Genomic DNA, 9175 nt, shown 5'->3' with positions numbered 1-9175 from the left:
AAATGAGACGGTCGACCTTCTGTTGGGACCAGACTTGTTCATCTGTTATTGGAGCACAGAGCTAAAAAGGATGGGCCTTGGTAAGGGTCAATGATGTTGTGTTTACATACTGTATAATGTAGTGATCTATCTTGGTGTCCTGCTCTCCATCTTTTCCTTTAAATCCCCATCAGTTTTCCCTCCTGTTATTTTTCTTTTTCTCATTTTGTGATCAGCTACTTATTCCACTCAAACTTCAGGCTAGTAGTTAGTAAACATAAGAAATCTGGACAAAATTTATGCCAAGCTAAAACAGACCACAGGTTTTCAACCAAAGTATAACCCAGTGGCAATTAACCATGTCCACACTGTGATTTATGACAAAGTGGTCTACTGAGCGATGGCTGGCACATTTTAAAATGTTCTGAGTGATACTTGCCACTCCACAGGGTGCTGACCAAATATCTGAAACAGTAAATCACCATAGTAAACTGTGGCCATGTTGAGGCCTATTACATTAAAAACCATCACTATTTTTCAGATATAAAATAGTTGCACAATTATCACTGTAATGTGAAAGTTTCTAAACTAGACAGTTTTCAACTGTTTGAAAAGGTGGATCAATTGAAAAAAATCAATACAAACAACTAGCAGGGTAGGTAATGGCCCACCTTGTTAGCACTGTTGCAGTGTTTTATTTACAGGGTACTTCGAGTATTTTCAAAACTGGATCCTATTTTTACATATTTGGTGTCTAAATGATACAGAGCTGAAATCTCCCCGTCCAGTGGACCACTATGAGACCTAACTTCAGAAAAATGTAAATTTTTTTTAATCTTGTTTGAATTGTATAATGAATTACATCTATGATGTTTGGACAATTTTACACATCAAGTAAGTCGCTGTTTGTTGTGAAACTGCTGAACTATCAGACAATGAAGATAAGTAATTAGAAAGACTATCCACCCAATGGTAGTGTAAGAGACATCGTGACTTTCTCTTTCCAACAGCTAACTTTAGTCATTGAAGCTAAAATGCCTGTGTGTTTTGGTACTGGGATGTAGTCACAAAGCAATACACAGCAATGTTAGTGTTGGTGTTCCAGATGGCTTTAGCCTACTTGTTGCTAAAATATCTAATTGTAACTATCAGCTATTAGCTGCCTTAAAGCCTCTGAAACCAACAGGGAAAACCACCTCAGTCCTTTGGCCTGTTCCCTGACATCACACTGGCTTCAGTTGGTCCCACTCTGACCGTGTTCACTGGGAGCTCAAAAACCTGGGAAGAGTTAGTTAATATAAGCACTCTCCATCCTGGTATTACATCCATGGACCGCCTTAGCTACATGGCAGGGTGTATAACCCGCACCACTATTGGCTGCTGTAAACACCAATGTCTGACATGTACATCCCCAGCTGCCTGTTTTACAGGAAACTCCTATGCAATAAGGAGACTACTAGCCATTTCATCGGAACTTAAAAACACCAAAGACACACAATAACACAAACTAACTATTGAGGCAGTGGTAGACCAACAACTCCTGCCTTCTGTGAGGTAAATTTACTGACTTTGTCAGTCTGGTGGCTTTTGAAGAGAGAGATATAATGACATCAGTTCTGCATCTGAAGGGCATGTCTAAAAAGGTTTGTCTCTGTAAAGATCCTTAGTGGATGCACTTTAATGGGCACATTTTCCCCTCAGGATTACTTTGCAGCATTTGGAGCCTGTTTCGCAGCTGCTTGCTGCTATTATCCACTGGATCAATTCCAAAACCTCTTGTACCTATCAGTCATGTAGACCCCAATGTTTAAAAATACTAAATCTACCCTCAAGTCCTATTTTATGAACTATTTACATTACTTTCTCTCATCCTACAAATTATGACGTCTATGTCTTGATGCCAGACAGAGACAGAGTGATTTTATCTTTTATGGAATTACACTATTTCTCCATTTCTGTTTATAATCTGCACAAGGGACAAAACGCTATTCAGTTTCTTCTGTCAGTGATTTTATCATTTTACTCTGTGCTGTTGGAATCAGAAAGATTCAAACTGTTTTGTAAATAAGTTTTACTATATAATACATTGTATATTGTATAATAGTCACTTAATAATTAAATACATACAAATAGTTACACACATGCAAGATCAAGATGAAGAGTACAATGAGGTGATACAAGAAAGCAAGTTTAAAGGTTTAAACCAAATTTTATTACAGTACCTTTGTATATCGGTACACTTTTTAGTTACTCAGAAGAAACACTGCTGTGACAAATTAATTCATTAGTATTACCGGTGCATTATCTAAAGAAAAGGCTGTTTCAAAAGCAATTTGGTGAGATAGTTATAGGTATATGTACTAAAAAAGTAATTGTATTTAGTGTTCTGTATTTAGCATTCAGAGTCGAATGACTAGAAAAAATAGAATTTCCTTGTTTGAAGTCTCATGAAATTTTATAGAGTAAAGGAGTAGTTGTAGTAGTAATCTCTTAACATGTAGCCTAGCTACAGTATACTATTCACTGGACTTCTTGGGCCCTGTGACATTTTTAAAACCGGACATTTTTTATTTATTTACTGTCACACACTGACACATATGGAGCTCAATTCTTTGGAATCAGGAAAACAGTTCTAGCTCAGAGCAAACAAAGACATTAAACTGCACATGTTCGTCCATGTGCAGTTTATGCATGCACATGTAGTTATGTAATACAATTGTCACTCTGAAAGTGTGTGGATGGTGTTGAACCACTATTCCATGATGCAGGTATGTTATATATGTGTGTGTGTGTGTGTGTGTGTGTGTGTGTGTGTGTGTGTGTGTATGTATATATTATTCAATGGCTTGCTCAAGTGCCACAATAATGTTTTCATTGGGGACTTTTCCAAGAAAATATTGATATATCTTATTGTTTGCGATTAAATTAGCTTTTTTTTTTTACTATTTGCCACCTCTTAAAGTCTCCAGGCTAGTATAAAATAACAGTCAGAAACTGACATGTGTCTGGCATATGTTTATATCTAACATGAAGGCCTGTTTGCTTTGACATCAGCCAGACACATCAAGACTTCCCTGTCTCCCCAGATGGCATTTCTAAACATTAAAGTGAAATACAACACAATTATTACACTTATTTCCACCAGGAATGAAAAATTCTTCTGTAAACAAAAACCTTTGCTTAAGAATTGCTGAAAACACATTAAAAATTACATGTTGTGCCTTTAATTTTGGTTGCCTGGATATATGAATCCAGAGCGTTATAATGACTTGTCAACTCATTGATTTGACTCCCGACTTTACTTTTTTGGTTTACTTCCATATTACTTTCACATCATTGTAAAAGCAAATATTTTCAAAAAAGACCATCAGACAAATATAACAATTAGTTGGAGCTCATAGTGGAGCTAAAGAGAATAGATATTCTCCTCAGGAGTTGGTGGAGGCCAAAAACAGAGCAAAGAGAAGAGTAAATATTGGATTTGCATTCCCTGATACAGAGACTTGTCACTCTTTATCTGCTGGATGTGTAAATAGCAACTGTTTGCTAACAAGTTAGCCATGTCAACTTATAAAGGTGATAATAAATCAGTGTTGTGTTTGTCTATTTCCAAAAAAATGTTATAATTACAGCTTATCAGTCTGTGGTTTTCTCTGTTTTGTACATTTTAGGTTGGGTGAGACTATTGCGGACGCCATTGGGTTAATTGAGGGGGACATGTTATTTATATCGCTAAATAAATCATGCTGCCTCTGAGTTAATAAGCACCACGTCGTGTCTTTCCCACCTGACCATCTGAGGAAAATATGTCCTCACCTTTGCTCTGAAAAAGCATTTAAAGAATTTGACCCCACCATTATCCTTCGGTGCTGTTCTCAAGTCTAGTCTTCAGGCATGACAGGTGTTCAGGTGTTGACTTCAGTTCACTTCAGCTAGGGCCTCTTTGGCTCAACAGCAGCAGCACAAATGTTCTCTCCTCATGGCTCTCTGGCTACTGCAACTTTTCCCAGCTCTGAGGTGGCATTATTACCAGCTCAACATGACCTCATATTAAAACAAAGGAACAGGTTGATTGACTCCTAAAACAACATATGACATGACTATTCTCAAAACGATATATAAGACTGTTCCCAAAAATGACATATCTGACTGTTAAAAAAAAAACAGCAACAAAAAAAAAATAAAAGATTATTATTCCCAAAACAACATAAATGACTTCCCAAAATGACACGATCATTTCCAAAACAACATATATTACTGTTAACAAAATGACATATTTAACGGTTATCAAAATAACCAAAATAATTTGTTCAGAAAACAATTTGTATGATCATTGGACAGTACCAGGTGTACTCGACCTTTCTCATACTGGACCTTCATCATTACCGGACCTTGGTTAACATTGTGAAACGCCACTGACTCCCAGAACGACATATACGACTGTGCCCAAAAATACATATATTACTGTTAACAAAATGACATGGCTGTTCTTAAAATAATATATATAACTGTTCCCAAAACAACGTATATGACAGTTCCTAAAACAGCAAATCTGACTCTTCCCAAAATGATGTATATGAATGTTCTGCAAAGAATATATATGACTGTTGGACAGTATCAGCGACTGGTGTATTGGACCTTTGTCATACTAGACATTTGTTGTACTGGACCTTGGTTAACATAACAAAACTAATTGAGAAGGGGTTTAGGAAAAGATCATGGTTCAGGGTAAAAAATAGCTATGTTAGTTACGTAAGTTAAATTAAGTGCGTGGTGTAACCTGGTGTGGCGTTACCCAAGTTAAAATAAGTTAACACTGACCTTTGTTTTCTCATTGAACACAAACAGCGGCCTCCTGGGTTAAAGTGTTGGTTTTTCTAACCCATGCATCCACTCTAAACTCCTCATGTGGATTTTGTCACCTCAAAACTTGTTCTCGGCTTAGCACAAAAGATCAAGAGTTGTGGTGCAGATCTAGGTGCTGATTGTGTACAGGTTATTAAAGGCCAGGAAACTGTGCATGTGCAATCTGCTTATAGTGTATTGCATCTGTTGGGTACGTGCTCAAGCACAAACTACCTGGCTTCTAAGAACAAGGAGGTTTGTTCCAGATTGATCAAGATAAATGTATTGCTGCCCCAGGGCATGAATTCATAGAATTCTTCACTACGAAGGTAAATCATACAAGTCTTTCATAACATTTGAGTTCTTAAGCAGCAAGTGTTAAATCTCACCTCAAGGAAAGTAGTAACATGCAAACACTGGCTCAATCAAGTGCGGAATGTGAGGCGTGTTCCCATTTAAACTATCGTTCACATTCAGTGACTGCAACTGTTGCTTTATCACAATGGTTAATAAACAAGCTCTTAATTAAGATTTAAGATTTAAGTGTTATGTAGCACATTCATCACTCAGTTCTTAAGTTCTTTGAGATAACTGTACGAGAAAACAGAGCTTTAATATAGAACCTTTAAAGAATAAGTATTTTCTCAACCGGGTTCTTGCTAAGAGTGATTAGATCTGACATGAACACACCGTTTCCTGCTAAAGTTTGAATAGTTTGGGTTATTACATGTTTCTTCTTTCCGTTTCCTTTTCTTCACGGTTTATTTGGTCAGAAAAAGGTGATGCCACACTTCCATGCACCAATCTTTTTCACAGTTGGTATGTTGTATATCACTGTCATTCAGATCTGATTAAACCACATCCATTCACCCAGTCAGTTTGAATTACATGCAATAAACTGGCAGTTCAACTGCATTCATATTTATATAGCAATTCAAAGTATTTAAACTACTCTTAAGCAATTTTTGTCTAGTTAACTACTTAAACTACAAACAATTTCAGGTCATGAGAGGAAAGATTCGTTTTTCTTTTTATTTTACCATGCTTTTCTACCAAGACCAAAGCTGACATTCTTTGGACTTTCCCATCAATAGCAAGTACCTGGCTGCAGACACCTCTGCCAGCCTGTGTGCAACAAGCATCTTTCTAAAAGTATGTGCAAGAGGCTCACTGAAGCAAAGTTTTTTGGGTGGCTGAGCATCACAGATTACTGTTGGCTAAAGGTGACCAGATTTCTGAAATGAAATCCAGGGACATTTCCAGTTTGGCGGTTAATCTATGAATAAAATATCTAGTATTGTTATGTGTGAAATGAAGAAGACGGACAATTCAAGTTACTTAAAAAAAACACACCAGACAATCATAGTTTACAGTACCATGGTGAATGATGCTAAACTTTGACTATCACGCTTGTCTTCTTACTGTCCAATCTTTAATAATAAATAGTACACTATTTGATAAAATATTTTGGTTAAGAGATTCCCATTCAGGTATTGCTATTTAGGTATAAATATTTAATGTTGCTGATAAATAAAAAGCACCACTTCTCTTTAAGCCAAGTTTCCAAGGGCTTTTTAAAAAGCCTGTATGTGGCTTCCGATGGAAAAGTGAACTGAAAGGTGATAAATGAGCCCCAATGGGAGCAGCAGGACCCGTAATCAATCTCTTTCCAGGTTTAAAAGTTTATTTAATCCTGTCTGTTAAGTCACAAAGTACATTTCCAAAGTGACACAAAGAATTAAAACATTTTCATGTTACACAAAGCTTGGACAAACAGGGGTTAATATACAGTATTTTGAAAACTGTATACAAAAAAGGAGAGAGAAACATATCTGTCAAAGCCAAAGACAGTGAAGATACATTGACTGAGAAAGGAAAACACGAGTTAATGACATTAACAGCAATGTGTCCTCTGAGGTCCACCAGTAATGACTTTGACAGACCAACCCCTTCAACTGAACATTTTCCTTATCCATGTTCTGTCTCTTTCTCATCTGATTGATTGCTCACGGATGAAGCGAGTTAATTCATGCGTGCTTCAAAACCTCAACACTACTATGAACCAAACATAGCAGTTTACGCAGAAACACAAGTAGTAAATTTAACATATATTATGGGAACATCATTAAAATAGCAACTCAAAGTGAAATGTCTTTATTAGCTGCAGTAAAATGGCTAAATGTTTGTACTTGTACACATCAGGCTGCTTTGGGTGATTATTACATTCTCATTTACCTGAATAGGCTTGTCTGTCAGATCTTTATTCCGATGACATGCCCACGGGGAACTGAGAAGTATAGTGTATCAGTGCATGTTGTAGCACCACACTTGCTGCAAGTACATGTAATTATGTGCAAGGGTGCCTAAAAGAATTTAATAGCGTGAATTAACGAATTGCTGGCCTTTGGGCTTGATTAATGTTTCCCACCGACAGCTCTGTTTTCTGCAACACTATACCTTGTGTTGTAACACCTGCACCAGGCCTATTCATCTACGTCTTTTGAAGGCCCTGATTCAAAGAAAATAAAGTGCCAATGGACCAGATGTTTAGATTTCCTGTGTCTGACAAAACAATGCACCTTTGTAATCCTAGATTAGAAGAAGCTTGTTTTTTATGTAATATAATGTTGCATTTAACATCTTTTAAAATTAAGTTTTAATCTCCTAAAATATCAAAGTGTCAAGGTATCAAGGTAATTTATTATCATTCTACAACACAGGGTTGTGCAACAAAAATGTGATGTGTAGTTCCTTCATGCTACACACACGCAATACAGCTAATTAGTTAAATTAAGAATAAAATAGGTTAAAAATATAAACCAAAATAAAGCAAAATATAGTTATTTACACTGATACATACATGTAATCCAAACACCACACCTCCTTTTTCAATTCCTATGAACATATTTCTGTCATAGGTGATGAATGTTTCAACATTAAAGCCAAGAAAAAAAAAAAAAAAAAAAAAAAAAAACAGATTGTGTGTGTGTGTGTCTCTGTGCTTAACAGCAGACATAACCAATAAATGGGCAAATTAGCCGAATAATAAATTGATGATCCTCTAATAAACAATGCAAACACCCAGAAACTTAGAATGTAAACAGGTTTTCTTAATAAAATTGAAACGATATACTATAAAATAAAATATTTATGTGTTATAACTTTGAGTTTGATCTTATTAAAGGACCCCATCTCCAGTCTCCATGTCACTTCAGCAGGGTTATTCACCATTTTGCAGAAATACACATGATTCACATTTTCATTCCATTGTGGTTAAGTTTCTTAAAAGATCTCACAATTTTGTGGAGGAATGTTAACAGCTATAATGGGAGATAAAGTTTATTTTCCCCTCTTACTGAGAATTGAAGCCAAAAATGGTGAGATGTTTGCTGGCCTGAGGTCAGGTGACAGTGGTGGGATGTATCAATTATGTGGTTATGTGCAAATACACCTTGGGAGCAATATTTGGACTGTATGTTTGCTTCATTCTGTAATATGAATCTTTACTTTACTTCTATAAAACACAGGAAAATATAATCTACAAAAATATTCTGGTGTGGTTTATCTTATGTCATTGTCTGTATTTTAGTCAGAATTTATAATGGCATGCTTTAACAAGCCTCAAGGACACATTTAACTGTCAGATTGATGACATTATTAGATGTAACCGCAGAGAGGACCATAAATCAATTCACACCTCTCAAAGTCAAGATTGTTGATGTCATATGTTGAACATGTTTTTTCCAAACTAGGTACCTGTGCAAGAAACAAAAAGTACAAAACCATAAAACATTTATGACACAGCATTCACAAGAGTCTGACACAATAAGTTAATCTAACCTTGTGAATAAATTTAAAATATGCATCTTGGGTGTAAAAGTTCACTATGGGAACACTAATTTGACAAGAAAAAGTGAAAGAAGTGAAGCTTGAAACATTTTTTTTTTTTTTTTTTTGTCACAGAATCATCTTTCAGCATATAGTACACCTTTTGTAACATGATGACACTCCACATGTGCCTGTGTGGGGAGAAAATCATTTCCTCTGACCAGCCTGTGAACCTGGTGGTTTGGGTAATAAAAACAATCGGTGTCAAGTGTTCCCAGGGTACAATACCTGAAGTCAAAGCTGATGTGTAAAAAAAAACATGAGTGTTAGAGGGAGTGTAACCTTTGCTTTACTGGACATGTGAAACCACTATGAACCAGATTATAAAGTTTAACACGGTTCGTCCGCACGAAAAAAAAGATGAAAGTTCTTCTCATACCAACATGTTTCTCTGAGAATACCAACACTCTCTGCACCTGCACTGGAGTGCTGGTGATTTCTTTATCGTTTTATTCCCAGTTAT

This window comes from Lutjanus erythropterus, chromosome 6, assembly GCF_056507025.1.
Source record: "Lutjanus erythropterus isolate fLutEry1 chromosome 6, fLutEry1.hap2, whole genome shotgun sequence".
Classification (NCBI taxonomy): domain Eukaryota; kingdom Metazoa; phylum Chordata; class Actinopteri; order Lutjaniformes; family Lutjanidae; genus Lutjanus; species Lutjanus erythropterus.
This window is presented reverse-complemented; position numbering follows the sequence as displayed.